The 15,195-nt window shown below is 45.5% G+C and overlaps 1 protein-coding gene across 6 annotated transcripts in view; it reads right to left on the reverse strand.

The window, feature by feature from the left end:
• BIRC6 (baculoviral IAP repeat containing 6) overlaps positions 1–15,195 on the reverse strand; it is an 807,095-nt gene that overhangs the window by 415,384 nt on the left and 376,516 nt on the right. The gene's annotated exons all lie outside the window — the stretch shown is intronic.

A 15,195-nucleotide genomic window follows, 5' to 3' on the forward strand; every position in this document is an offset into this window, starting at 1 on the left:
GGGACTCAAGTGGTTAACCACTTGCCGACCGCAATGTGTGTATATATACGCTGAGGTTTGCAAAGTAGTTTACCCGTATTATGACTGAAGCTGTCAGCCATAACCCCAGTTTTTTTTTTCCCCCTTCAACTGGTGGCTGGTTTTCCCATGAATAGGAATAAAAGTGATTAAAAAAAAAAGACCGGTATGGTGTAAAAATAAAAAAGGTTTAAAAAAAATGTAAGCACCCCCATCCCTCTGTGCTCCGGTGCAGAAGCAAACGCATACGTATGTCGCGGACACATATGTAAACGGTGTTTGCACATGTGAGGCATCACTGTGAACATTAGAGCAAGAGCAATAATTCAGTAACTCTAAACAGGTAATCTGTAAAAATGTTTCAAGAGTCGCCTATAGAGATTTTTAAGTGCTGTACCTTTTCACTATTCCGGTTGTGCGCAATTTGAAAGCGTGATACCTTGGGTACCTATTTACTCGGCATAAAGCTTTGCAGTGGAAAAACTTCCTTACAGAATGTCTCCAGCTTACAAGACAACCTCAATGCACTGTTTCATTGGGCAACTATGTGGCAAATGAGGTCTAATGTTGATAAATGTAAAGTTATGCACTAAGGTTAGGGGGTTATAAGTAATTTGCCAGCAAAAAATACTGATTCACACTTGTAAACAAAAAGTGCCAGAAAAGGCTTGATCTTCAAGTGGTAAAGGATTCTAGTTAGAGGATGTAAAAAGTGTATGACAAGCCGATGTAAACTTCATCCGTTTATTCTTTTCACAATACGTGGAACCGAACTATGAAAAAAACGGTCCCCACATGTGTAAAAGGGGCCTAAGGATCCACAAGATAAAAGGTAACCCATGCTTGGTTAGATGTAATGTACTATATAAGAGGTGAAGTCACTAGCATTAGATGATTCCAAAGATTAAACAAATCCTCCTACATACAGTGGCTATAGAAAGTCTACCCACCCCTGTTAAAATGTCAGGTTTCTGTAATGTGAAAAAAAAAAAAAAAGAGACAAAGATAAATCATTTCAGAATTTTTTACACCTTTAATGTGACCTATATACTGTACAACTCAGTTGAACAACAAACTGAAATCTTTTAGGTGGAGGGAAGTAAAAACAAAAATGAAAATCTGGTTGCATAAGTGTACACACCCTTAAACTAATACTTTTTTGGAGCACCTTTTGATTTTATTGCAACACTCAGTCTTTTTGGGTAGGAGTCCTTCAGAACGGCACATGTTGACTTGGCAATATTTGCCCACTCTTCTTTGCAAAAACACTCCAAATCGGTCAGATTGTGAGAGTGTCCCCTGTGCACAGCCCTCTTCAGATCACCCTAAAGATTTTCAATCAGATTCAGGCGTGGGCTCTGGCTGGGCCATTACAAAACTTTATTCTTCTTCTAGTGAAGCAATTCTTGATTTGGATGTATGCTTTGGGTCGTTGTCATGCTGAAAGATGAAGTTCCTCTTCATGTTCAGCTTTCTAGCAGAAGCCTGAAGGTTTTGTGCCAATATTGACTGGTATTTGGAACTGTTCATGATTCCCTCTACCTTGACTAAGGCCCCTGTTTCAGCTGAAGAAAAAGAGCCCCAAAGCTTGATGCTGCCACCAACATGCTTCACTGTGGGTATGGTATTCTTTTGGTGATGTGCAGTGCTGTTTTTGTGACAAACATCTTTTGGAATTATGGCCAAAAAGTTCAACCTTCGTTTATCAGACCAGAACACAACACATTTTCCCACATGCTTTTGGGAAACTTCAGATGTGTTTTTGCAAAAGTTAGTTGGGCTTAGATGTTTTTTTTCGTAAGAAAAGGCTTTCGTCTTGCCCCTCTACCCCATAGCCCAGACATATGAAGAATACGGGAGATTGTGGTCACAGGTACCACACAACCAGTACTTGCCAGTTATTCCTGCAGCTCCTTTAATGTTGCTGTAGGCCTCTTGACATCTTCCCTGGGCAGTTTTCTTCTCATCTTTTCCTCAATTTTGGAGGGACGTCCAGTTCTTGGTAATGTCACTGTTGTGCCATATTTTCTCCACTTGATGTCTTCACTGTGTTCCATGGTACATCTAATGCCTTGGAAATGCTTTCAGTTTGTTTTCAACTGAGTTGTACAGCTTATTGGTCACATAAAAGGTGGAAAACATTCCGAAATGATTTATCTTTGTCTAATTTTTCTACATCACAGAAACCTGATATTTTAACAGAGGTTTGTAGACTTTTTATATCCACTGTAGGTTATATAAATGTATTTGCAGCCATCTCTTATGTAGATCATTCTAAAATCACAAATATGAAAGGATTTCTCCATAGCTCAACTGCAGGGGACAGGGATCCAAAGTCTTCACACAGCTGACAGCCCTGATTGGAGGGAAGGGACATGTTACACAGTAAGGAGAACAAGCCCAGTTGTGGATAACATTCACAAGCTGTGCCGCAGCTCACTCCGTCACCGTTTAAAATCTTTGGTGTCAGGAAAGCTGCCAGAACTGAATCATGCTCATAACAGAGGAAACAGGCAGCAGAGAGCAATGGCATGCAGAACTTTGGAGAAAGACATGTACACACTATAGAAGGAGGTGTTCTTTATTTTTTTCAAATTTCAGGTCTGAGATTTGCAAGCACTTTAAAGCTGAAATTAATTTATGGTTATTTTTGAATACTTCTAGCTCGGACCAAAGTCAGATATGACAAAACCGTTCAAGAGCATGGCTTAGTGGCAACTGGAAGTGACCTGCCAGACCAGGCTGATTGGTTGAGGCATCACCACACTGAGAAGTCGATGCAAGACTGAGGCTGGAGTTGTGCCTTGCCTCCAACTGCACTCTTACAGGAAGGTAGACAGACCACTGTAGAGAGGCAGTCGAATTGGGCACCAATTGGTAACCTCCATTAAGGAACACATTTCCTGAACCAAGAGGCTTTCTAGATAAACTCTCCAGCCAGACAGACTGGCATATGTAGTCTAGACCTTACACTTCAACAGAGAGAATTATTTCCAGGTATCCAGCATCTGCGTGAATATCCACCATTCCAGACACAATCAAGTCTTGTGTGTCAGGTGAACTGGCAGATCTAAGGACTTCTGACATGTATCCCATACAAAAAGGATATCAGCTAAAAAAAATACTCTGCAACAAAGCTAGCTATCATCCTCCAAACACTTTGATGTAAGTTCAAATCAAGGAACTTTCCAATGACCTTAAGGATTCCCAGACTGGAAAAGAGGAATTACTCCTGCAGAAGAAGTACCTACATCCCAGCCATATCAAGTACCAAGCTAAGTACTACAAAAGTTTGAGTCAGAACGGAGGCGGACTTCTGAAGGTTTAGAACCCAAACCTTTGTAGAAGATGTAACATTTGCTGGACTTTTAATGTCCACAACTGAGCTGATTGCTCCCTGGGGAACTCTGATATGGGTGAGATAAACCCTTGGGATAGCAGTCTTTTTAGGGTTGCAAAGAAAACCACTTTTTTGTTAATCCAAAGATACCCTTGAGTGCAGAAAAGCATGGAGGAGCATCAAAACTCCAGCTTATAGCCTCTGGACACTATGCTTCAGACCCAGTCTTTCATAACTTACTAGGTCCAGGCAGCCACACAGACCAATGGACGTCCACCCACAGCCATGTGAGTAGGGGCACCCCCTTTCAGTTGTCCACTCCTGGGATGTGAACAGCAGAGATAGCTGAACAGTTTCACTCCATCCAGGAGATTATCTGGATTGCTTCCTTCAAGGCTGCATGACTTCTGGTGCTACGGTGGTGCTTGATGTATGCCACAGCTGTGGTGTTGTCTGATTGCTCCAAACGGGTGTCCATAGGTGCAGAAACAAGTGTTCTGAGCTCCAGGACTTTCCCAAGGTCAAGCCTGGGCTGAAGATCCCCCAAGTTAGGGAATTTCATGCTTGACTGAACAGGTACATGGCTAGATCGAGAGAAGGAGCATGCTAGTTCTGGGTCAACAAGATGATGTGTTGAGGAGGCCAGGAATGAAATTGGGCAATGGCACAGCTTAAAACGAAGCTATGATGAGACTTAGAACACTCAGGGGGATTTTCAAGCAGAGGTATTCTTTTGACCTGAACCCCCAAGCATGAGCTCAGAAGGTCAAGAAGAGGTGCAAGGGCCTTTGTGAATACTCTGGAGCACAGGATACACCAAACAGCCGTGCAACAAACGAAGTGCTGATGAGGCAGATAAATCTAAAAATGCAGCTAGGCATTTTGGATATCTATAAATGCCCTGGTCTTAGATACGCAATAATTGACTTTGCTAATTCCAAGTGAAATTTGGGAAGTTTAAGTTAATTGTTTAAGGATTATAGGTCCAAGTTAAGATAAATATCTTCTTTTGGCTTTGGTACCATTAACAGGTTTGAATATAATCTTTCAAACCTTTCCTGTAGAGGCATGGGCTCAACTATTTCAAGGGACAAGAAATGGCTTAGGGCATTCTGTAAATCTGACTGTCCTTGGGAAAACTGAGTGATAAGAAAGAAAAAGGTTGGAAACTCCCAATTAAATACATTTTGCCAAAAACTTCCGCAGCACTTTACACTATAAAGGGAGACAATACAGCAACAAAACAATTCAATAAAATAGGCTTAGAAAGGCCCTGCTCCAGCGAGCTTGCAATCTAATTGAGAGAGGCTGGTGAAACAAAAGATAATAACTGATGAGGGAAGTAGATGGTCTAGTTAGCTGAAGGCAGGATAGGCCTCCCTGAATAGATGAGTTTACAGGGATCGTCTAAAAAAGAGCAGAGTGCGAGATACCTGGACAGATTGAGGTAGTGAGTTCCAGGAGGATGGGAGAAGCTCGGGAGTAGTCCTGGAGACTAGCATGGGGGGAGGAGACAAGGGAGCTAGAGAGAGGGTCTTGGTTTGGGTGATATTTGGAGACAAGATAGTGATGTAGCTCGGGGCGGACTTGTAAATGGCTTTGTATGTTGTTAATGTTTTTAATTTTGGGCAATGGGAAGCCAGTGGAGGTATTGGCAGTGGTGGACACTGAGCAGTTGGTAAGGTGCATGAGTCTAGCAGAAGCATTCAAGATAGAGTGAATAGAGGATAGCTTGCAGAGAGGTGGGCCAATGAGGAGGGAGTTATAATTGTCAATATGAGAGATAACAAGGGAGTGAATAAGTTGCTTAGTGGTTTCAACAGTTAAAAAGGGGTGTCTTTTTGAGATGTTACAGAGGTAAAGTCTGATTTGGACAGTGATTGGATTTGGGGCTCAAAGGACAGGTCAGAGTCCAGTATTACACCTAGCACCAAGGCATGAGGAGAGGAACTGATGGCTGTATTACTGATCTTGATGAAGAAGTCAGGGGTGGGGGGCATGGGCCAGTGGAAAAATGATGAGCTTAGGTTTAGAAAGATTTCCTTTAAAGAAGTGGTGTGACATCAATGCTATGTCAGTTAATAAGTTAGCAATGCAAGAGGAGCATGAAGGAGTAGAGAGACAGATTTGTGTCATCAGGAGGCATCAGCTGATGCCAGAACATCTACCTTGTAGAATTCGGGAAAAAAGTGTGCACCGACAACCAAGTCGCAGCCTTGCACACCTGGGCCCCCGAGGCCCGATGCCAATAGGCCCAGGACGCACTCACAGATCTGGTAGAGTGCGCCTCAACAGGGAAGGGTGGAACCCATTCCTTCAAAGCTTAATAAGCCTGTTCAATGGTCTGTCTGATCCATTTGGCAATAGTCGCTGCGGATGCAGCCATGCCCTTCCGAGGTCCCTCAGGAAGGACAAAGAGGGAATCCATCTTCCGAAAAGATTCTGTAGACAACAGGTAAACCCTGTTCGCCCTGACAACATCCAAGGAATGCAGAGCAACCTCCTTAGGATGCTTAGGCTTCGTACAAAGCGAAGGTAGGACAATGTCCTCATTAATGTGGAACTCAGAGACCACACCAGACTGGAGGAAGGCCAAAACTCTCGACACAGAGTACGAGCGAGGGGAAAACCCCCTGGACTCACACCAAGGCGAAATAAGCCTTCCAGGTACGGTAATAGATTTTACCAGAGGAGGTTTTTCTAGCCCTGACAAGGGTAGGAATGACCTCAGAGGAGAGACCCCCTGTCCCTCAGGACCTGGGTCTCAAGAGCCAGGCCGTTAAAGCCAGCGACTGTAAAGCAGGATGGAAGATCGGACCCTGAGACAGATCTTCCCGCATTGGCAGCCGCCACGGAGGTGCCACTGCCAGGTGAACAACGTCGGCGTACCAGGACCGGCGCGGCCAGTCCGGCGCCACCAGAATCACCAGGTGCGGTTCCGAGGCTAACCTGCGGAGGAACCTGGATAGCAACTGAATCGGAGGAAAGGCATACATCAGACGATACTGATGTCGAGGGGCCACCAACGCATCCGAGGCATCCGCCAGCGGATCGCGCGTTCTTGCCACAAACCTTTCCACCTTTGGGTTTAGCCGAGATGCGAACAGATCCAAGTCCGGGGATCCCCACTTCGCACACAGCATTTGGAAGACCTCCGGGTGTAGGGACCATTCCCCCTGGTCCAGGGTCTGGCGGCTCAGATAGTCGGCCTGCCAATTCTCCACACCCGGAATGTGGACTGCCGAAATTGCCGGGACATGAGTCTCGGCCCAAGATAGAATGTCAGTCACCTCCCGGGCCGCTCGAGCACTCCTGGTGCCCCCTTGGTGCTTGATGTAAGCCACCGCGGTAGCATTGTCCATCTGTACTCGGACAGGATGACCCCGAAGACGGTCCGACCACTGGAAGAGACAGTTTTATCGCTCGCAATTCCAGCACATTTATCGGGAGGGAGGACTCCTCCCCCGACCAAGTGCCCTGGGCAGACAGGTTGCCAAGGACTCCACCCCAACCCGACAGGCTGGCATCCATGGTAATCACCGTCCACACCAACGGACGGAAGGACTTGCCTTCCGCCACCGACGGGGACTGGAGCCACCACAGAAGAGCCAATCTGGTCTGACGACTCAAAGAGACACTCAGATCCAGGGACTGAGGTAGTCTGTCCCACCTGTCCAGGATCTCCTCTTGGAGAGCCCACGTGTGAAACTGAGCAAAGGGTATCACCTCGAAGGCCGAAACCATCAACCCCAGGCCCTGCATACAGGCCCTGAGTGACGAGGACGGGCTGTCCCTGAGGGACCTGATCTCGTGCCTCAAAGTCCGGGGCTTGTCCTCCGGCAAGAACACCTTTGCCTGAGCAGAGTCCAGAATCATTACCAGGTAGGGAAGACGAAGCGATGGAGACGTCGATTTCTGAACGTTGATGGTCCATCCGAACTCCTGGAATGTCTGTACCGCGGTGGACAGATCGCGCACTATGTCCCGGCTGGCACGTGATCTCAGAAGTAGATCGTCCAGGTAACCCAAGACCGCAATGCCCTGAGCCCTCAGCAGGCCCAGAACCGGCGCCAACACTTTGGTGAAAACCCTTGGTACCGAAGCGAGACCGAAAGGTAACGCCACAAACTGGTAGTGGTCCACTGCGATAGCAAACCGAAGGTACCGCTGATGACCCTCGAAAATGGGGATGTGCAGGTACACATCTTTTAGATCTATCGAGGCCAGGAATTCTCTTGGACTCAAGGAGCCCACCACCGAATGGAGAGACTCCATACGGAACTTCCGAACATGCACGAAGCGGTTCAGCGCTTTTAGGTCCAGAATAGGACGCACTTTGCCCTCCTTTCTGGGCACAGTGAACAGATTTGAATAAAACCCCCGAAACCTGTCCCGATGAGGCACCGGGACAATCACCCCCTGAGCAAGAAGGTCTTGTACCACTTGGTGCAGGTCCTGCAGACGCCCCGGAGGCAAATGAAGATTTGAGGGAAAGAATCTGTCCGCCGACCGGGAAAGGAATTTGATCTTGTATCCCGACCAAACGATTTCCAGAACCCACCTGTCCGATATCCGGAGCAGCCAAGGTTGGAGGAAACCACGCAAACGTCCCCCCACCCCTGAAACGGGTGAGGGCGCCCCTTCAGGCAGAGGCGTACTGACCCGCCGAGCCGGCATTGCCTGACCCGCCCAGGGCTTCTTCTGACTGCCCTGGGCCTTGAAGGGCTTGCCCTTGGATTGGTGCCGAAAGGCACGAAAGGACCACTGAGTGGATCTAGGCGCAGAACCCTGCGACACCTTTTACCAGGGTATCCAACGCCTCGCCAAAAAGGCGAGAGCCAGCATAGGGAAAATCAGCAACTGTTTTCCGCGAGGACTGGTCAGCCGACCAGCTCTTCAGCTATATCAGTCGCCGGTTAAGTACTGAGACACTAGAGAGGGGTGCTACTAAAGGGGCCTCATTTAAGGCTGCATCACAAAGATACATGATTCCCTGGTGGATTTGATCCACCATTTCCAGCCGGGCAGGTGGAACATCATCAGACACGAGGTTGCTCCTAAGCACCTTCGTCCAATCAGCCACCGCCTGAGCCACCAAAACGGATGCGAAAACGGGTCTGAGCAGCGAGCCCGCCACCGTATAGGAATGGCGGGCTAGAGACTCAAACTGCCGGTCCGTGGGATCCCGGAAAACCGGGGTATCCTCAGAAGGAACCAAGGTAGCCTAGTTTAACACGGCCACAGTGTGATCCACCTGTGGAGGCACACACCATCGTGATTCCGTAGCCGGTGCAAAAGGATAAAGCAATTTGAACCGACTAGGCACCAGGAATGGACTATTTAACGTGCGCCACATTTCATTAACAGTGCAAATGAAAACCTGCGCCGACTTGCGGGTCCCGTGCGTCCCAAATGAGGACACAACGCCCGGAGGACAGGGCTCATCCTCCAAATGTAGTGTTTCCTTAACGGAAACAATCAATTCATCCATGGTCGCATGCTCTTCAGGCAACCCCGGGGAAGAGGTATCAACCCCTTCCACCTCTACCTCAGCCTATCAGTGGCCACCGGTGCAGCCTATCAGTGGCCACCGGTGCAGCCTATCAGTGGCCACCGGTGCAGCCTATCAGTGGCCACCGGTGCAGCCTATCAGTGGCCACCGGTGTAGCTTATAAGTGATTCATATCAGTGTCCATCAATGCAGCCCCATCAGTGCCACCTCATCAGTGGCCATCAGCGCAGCCTCATCAGTGGCCATCAGCGCAGCCTCATCAGTGGCCATCAATGCAGCCTCATCAGTGGCTCTCCGTTCAGCCTATTAGTACCCATCAGTGCAACATATCAGAGCCCATCAGGGTAGCATCAGAGTGCAGCCCCATGAGTGAAGCTTATCAGTGCTGCCTCGTGCCCATGCAGCCTCATCAGTGCCCATCAGTGCAGCCTCGTTAGTGCCCATCAATGCAATTTTTCAGAACCCACCATTACCGCCTCATCAGTAGCCATTAGAGCAGCATATTAGTGCCCATCAGTGCAGCCCCATCATTGCAGCTTATCAGTGCCACCTCATCAGTGGCCATCAGTGCAGCCTTATCAGTGCCCATTAATACAGCCTTATGTTACTGGATTAGTAAGATTACTCCTTTCTTTTAAGATATTTGGACTTGTATTTGCTGACACTGATTGTAATCTTAGGATTATTTCACTTATTTGTATAATGACTAGGAAGTCCATAGTCATTATACAAATAAGTGAAATAATCAGTTGCAAATAATCAGTTGCAAATAATCAGTTGCAAATAATCGGTTGCAAATAATCAGTTGCAAAAAACAGAAGTCAAATATTTTATAAGATTGGAGTAATCTTACTAACCCAGTGACATATTGCGATTGCACATATAAGGTGAGCAGGCCCAAAATATTATTGCCATCATATACAATTAAAAGTCTTAATTGTATATGATGTAATTCAATATGCTTGCTCAAGGACAAGGATGTTTAAAGAAATTTAATGATATTACTGACATGATGCCTGCCATACCTGGGGGGCAGAGGAGGGTAGGCGGAGCATCAGGCTGCAGTGTCACACCTATTAGCATTAAGTTTGGTCGGTGGCCTGCGATCTGTCTGAATGTCCTCACCGGCCGGTATCATCGTACCCACAGGTAGCAGTGTAACCGCTTTATGGGGCTGCCAGACTGATTTGCCTCCTGGACCCTGCCCTACAGCCCAATTCGCTCCATAAGACTGGCATTATACTAAAAGTGTAGCGCAAGCCAGTGGGGACCCTTTTCATGCAGGAGCCGGGAGAAGGCTTTTTCTTTTCTTGCAGGGTGCAGTTTTTTGCTGCCCAAACCCCCCCCCCCCCGCAAAGTGCCGCCCTAGGCCTGGGCCTTGTTGGTCTAGGCCGAGATACAGCACTGCCTAGGATGTCTCTCCTTCTCCTTAATTTCACTTCCCAGACGTTTCAAATATGCTTGTAAATAGTAGAAACAAGCATCCACTTCAAACCAGCCACATTAATAAATTAGTATATATATACACACACACACATACATACATACACACAAACACACACACCACAGTTGTGCTCATAAGTTTACATACCCCAGCAGAATTTATGATTTCTTGGCCATTTTTCCGAGAATATGAATGACAACACAAAAAACTGGATTTTTGTAAGAACTTACCGTAAAATCCTTTTCTCTGAAGTTCATCCACAGATGCAGCTCTATCTAGTCAGACTATAGGGTTGTCCTCCCACCCCCCATGAATATACTGTTTTGGGACATCCCTATAGTCTCTGACTAGATGGAGCTGTGTCTGTCGATGAACGATAGAGAAACTTTTCTTTCACTCATGGTTAGTGTTTGGCTGAAGCCATTTATTATCAATCAACTTTGTTTACGCTTTTTAAATCATAATGACAACAGAAACTACCCAAATGACCCTGATCAAACCTTTACATACCACAGTTCTTAATATCGTGTTCTGCCCCCTTTAACATCAATGACAGCTTAAAGTCTTTTGTGGTATTTGTGGACGAGGCTCTTTATCTTCTCAGATGGTAAAGCTGCCCATTCTTCCTGGCAAAAAGCCTCCAGTTCCTGTAAATTCTTGGGCTGTCTTGCATGAACTGCACGTTTGAGATCTCCCCAGAGTTGCTAAATGATATTTAGGTCAGGAGACGGAGATGGCCACTCCAGAACCTTCACTTTATTCTGCTGTAGCCAATGACAGGTCGACTTGGCCTTGTGTTTAGGATCATTGTCGTGTTGGAATGTCCAAATACGTCCCATGCACCGCTTCTGAGATTTTGGTCTCATCACTCCAAATTACTTTGTGCCAGGTTTGAAGCTTGTCTGTTTGGCGTGTTGTATGCGGGATACTTTGTGGCATTTGCGTAGTAATGGCTTTTTTCTGGTGACTCGACCATGCAGCCCATCTTTCTTCAAGTGCCACCTCATTGTGCATCTTGAAACAGCCACACCACGTTTTCAGAGTCCTGAAACACCTGAAGGTGTTTGTGGGTTTTTCTTTGCATCCTGAACAATTTTCCTGGCAGTTGTGGCTGAATTCTTAGTTGGTCTACCTGACCGTGGTTTGGTTTCAACAGAACCCCTCATTTTCCACTTCTTGATTAGAGTTTGAACACTGCTGAATGGCACTCTCTATTCCTTGGATATCTTTTTATATCCCTTTCCTGTTTTACATAGTTCAACTACCTTTTCCCCGCAGATCATTTGACAATTCTCTAGCTTTTCCCATGACTCAGAATCCAGAAACGTCAGTGCAGCACTGGATGAAAGATGCAAGGGTCTGTCAGGAGTTCAGAAACACAATGACCTTTTATACACACACACTAATTACAAGCAAACAGATCACAGGTTAGGATGGTTACCTTTAATAGCCATTCAAACCCCTTTGTGTCAACTTGTGTGCATGTTATCAGGCCAAAATCCCCAGGGTATGTAAACTTTTGATCAGGGTCATTTGGGTAGTTTCTGGTGTAATTATGATTAACAAAAGAAAATACAGTTGGTAAATAAATGGCTTCAATCAAACACTAACCATGAATGAAATAAAAGTTTTTGTGTTATTCATATTCTGTGAAAAATAGCCAAAAAAACAAATTATGCCAGGGTATGTAAACTTTTGAGCACAACTGTATATATATATAGTAATATGATTGCTTGCAGGGAGAAGGTCAGCTGTCAAACTTAGTGGTAATGTCAGGGGTGGGCGGGACCAAGCACTGTCCTGTATCTGCTACAGGAGAAGCAGCTTATCTTCCGCAACATCCTTCATGAGTTTATCAAGTGCCTCACCAAAGAGATATCCTCCTTCAAAGGGCATACATGTGACATGTGAAGCGTCTTTTACAGGCAGCTTCAGCTGTCCAGGCTTTGAGCGAAAAGATTCTGTACATGTGAATAGAGATTGAGAGACATTAAGGAAATTTGTGTCATTACATGTTCCAGACTACTGCATCTACACAAAAGAAAGGGGTCCTAGATATAGAATCATGCTGCATTTTGACAAACAGGAACTGATGTGACAGATGATTGCAAAGGAGGGCCTGCAAATGTAGAGCCTTTAACCGCTTGCCGACCGCCACAAGTACATCTACTGCGGCGGTCAGCCCCTCCTGGGCAAAGCGATGTAGTACTACGTCGCTCGCCCAGGAGCCTGTAGGGTGCGAGCGTGCACCGCCGTAGGCACGCTCCCGCCCCCGCTCGTTCACAGCCATCCCCGCGCGAGTGACCGGCGGCTCCGATGTCTGCCAGCCACTCGCGATCTCCCGCTGGAGAGGGAGAAAGGCAGGCGGCTAATGTAAACAAAGCCGCCTGTCATTCTCTCTGGTGTAACAGCAGAGACTATACAATCCTGTTATGTAGGATCGTATGTCTCTGTGGTTACAGCAAAAGCCACGCCCCTTGACAGTTAGAAGCACGCCCCTAGGGACACACTTAACCCCTGGATCTCTAATAAAGTTAACCCCTTCCCTGCCAGTGTCATTTTTACAGTAACAGTGCATATGTATAGCACTGATTACAGAAGTAATGTCACTGGTACCCCCAAAAGTGTAAAAAATGTTAGTTAGGGGTCCGATCTGTCAGCCGCAATGTCTCAGTCCCGCAAACAAAAAAAAAAAAAAAAAAAAAAAATCGCAGATCGCCGCCATTACTAGTTAAAAAAAAAAACAATAAAAATGACAAATCTTTCCCTTAGTTAAACGCAATAACTTTTGCGCAAACCAATCAAAATACGCTTATTGCGATTTTTTTTTTTACCAAAAATATGTAGCAGAAAACAAATTGGCCTAAAATGTTAAAAAAATTAGATTTTTACATTTTTTTGGGGAATTTCATATAAAAAAAATTGAAAAATAGTTATTTTTTCAAAATTGATGCTTTTTTTTGTTTATAGCGCAAAAAATAAAAATCTCACAGGTGATCAAATACCACCAAAAGAAAGCCCTGTTTGTGGGGAAAAAAAGGACGTCAATTTAATTTGGGTAAAGCGTAGCACGACCGCGCAATTGTCCGAATTGCAAAATAGGCCCTGGTCTTTGAGCAGCCAAATACTCCGGGGCTTAAGTGGTTAAGAGTGTCTCAAACTTCCTATCTGCAGAATCTGTGAATGATGCAACATCTTCAATTGGTACAGTGATAAATTTGTTTAAAGCCGTATTAAACCCAAAAATGTAATATATTGCATTTTAGATGTTGTGACTGCATCAGTTTTTTTTTTTTTTTTTTCTTAGGCTTTCCCTGTTTTCCCCTGGTGATATGACTAGTAACATACCTTCTGTTTTACAGTGCCCCCACTCTGGACGAATTAATGCTGGGGGCACATTTAGACAGAAACATTGTAAGTCTAGGGGGAGGGGAGAGTTAAATGTACTAGCAGATTTAAATGCACAAACAAACTGAAGCACAACTCCAGCGAAACTCCTGGCACGTTGGAGACCTAGAAATCAATAGTTGTATTAAATCATTTAGATGTCTGAGAAATTGTGGAGTATTACCATAAGAATCTGCCTTAGTCAGGACCACTGGAAAAAGAACTAGGATCAGAGGCAGAGACTGGTTTTAAAATCAGGGTCTGCTCTGGTGCAAAGGAAACATTGTCAGGTTGGATTTTGCACAGGCGAACGTGTTCCTGACTTTTTGCCATGGCTCTAGCTCCCTTCCACCTAGTTTCTGCCATAGCTATAGGTGAGACATCCGCTGTGGGGTACTAACGGAGTAGGGTGCTGAATATAGTGTAAGCCTGCCTGAGAAGAAACTCTAAGCATCCAGGGTGAAGACTGTCCTATAGGGAAGTCAGGGCGCTGCAAGAGGAGCCTTATCCAGTTGCCTACCTTAAGCATGCCTTATTACAAACGTCTATAAAATCCTCTGTACTCAAGGCGTCCCCTGTAAGTCCAGCAGACTACCAGCAGTTTCTTATTTCCCTTTCTCCTTCCCTTGAGACCTAGTGTGTGTAAAAAGAGGAGCTCGTAATCCTTCAATTGAGAGCCATTCAGAAGTCTTCCTCATTGATTGATCATTGTGACAGCCAATTACAATGATCATTCAGTGTAAATAACAAAAGTAACACACTAGCCCATCTTATCACCTCTGTTCCCTGACAGACATTATCTGTGAGTGAAAGAGCTGCAACTAACAGAATAATGTTTGTGTGCACAGGGAAATATTTAACTCCTAATTAACCAGGACATGCCCTTATTTTACTACTTAAAGGGGTTGTAAAGTCTATGCATTAAGGTAAAAAAACCTTCTGTGCTTCAGCTGCCCCCCTTTTTCTTACCTCTACCCAATTGTTCCAGCGGCAAGCCGCTGTCTCGGGTCCTCATTGGATAGATTTATAGCAGCGGGAGCCATTGCTCCCACTATCAAATCCAGTGACACAGGAGCCAGGCTTAGTCCTGCTGTGTGTCAATGGATACAGCAGTGAGACTCATGAGCGTGCCCACACGGGTGCCCCCATGGATAGCACTATTTAACAGTTTCATCTCCTGTTCCATGTTTCGATTTTAAATCATTTGTTGGGAAAAAAAAATATTATACAGCACATATACTGTATTTATTTGTGTACAAAGCACACCTTAATTTTGTGAGGGAAGTTTCAGGGAAAAAAAAAAAAAAACTTGCATTTTAAATAAAGAAAAAAAATAAGGGTTAGTGCCCACCAATAAAATACATTGGTCCATAGGTGTAAATAGGTGTGAGCGCCAAAGTGGTTAAATTAAATAGACCTTTAACCACCCGCCCAGCATACATATACTATATGCACACACAGACACACGCATTATGGAAGGGATGCGGTTATACC

Source organism: Pelophylax lessonae (assembly GCF_965119305.1).
Source record: "Pelophylax lessonae genome assembly, chromosome: 3".
Classification (NCBI taxonomy): Eukaryota; Metazoa; Chordata; class Amphibia; order Anura; family Ranidae; genus Pelophylax; species Pelophylax lessonae.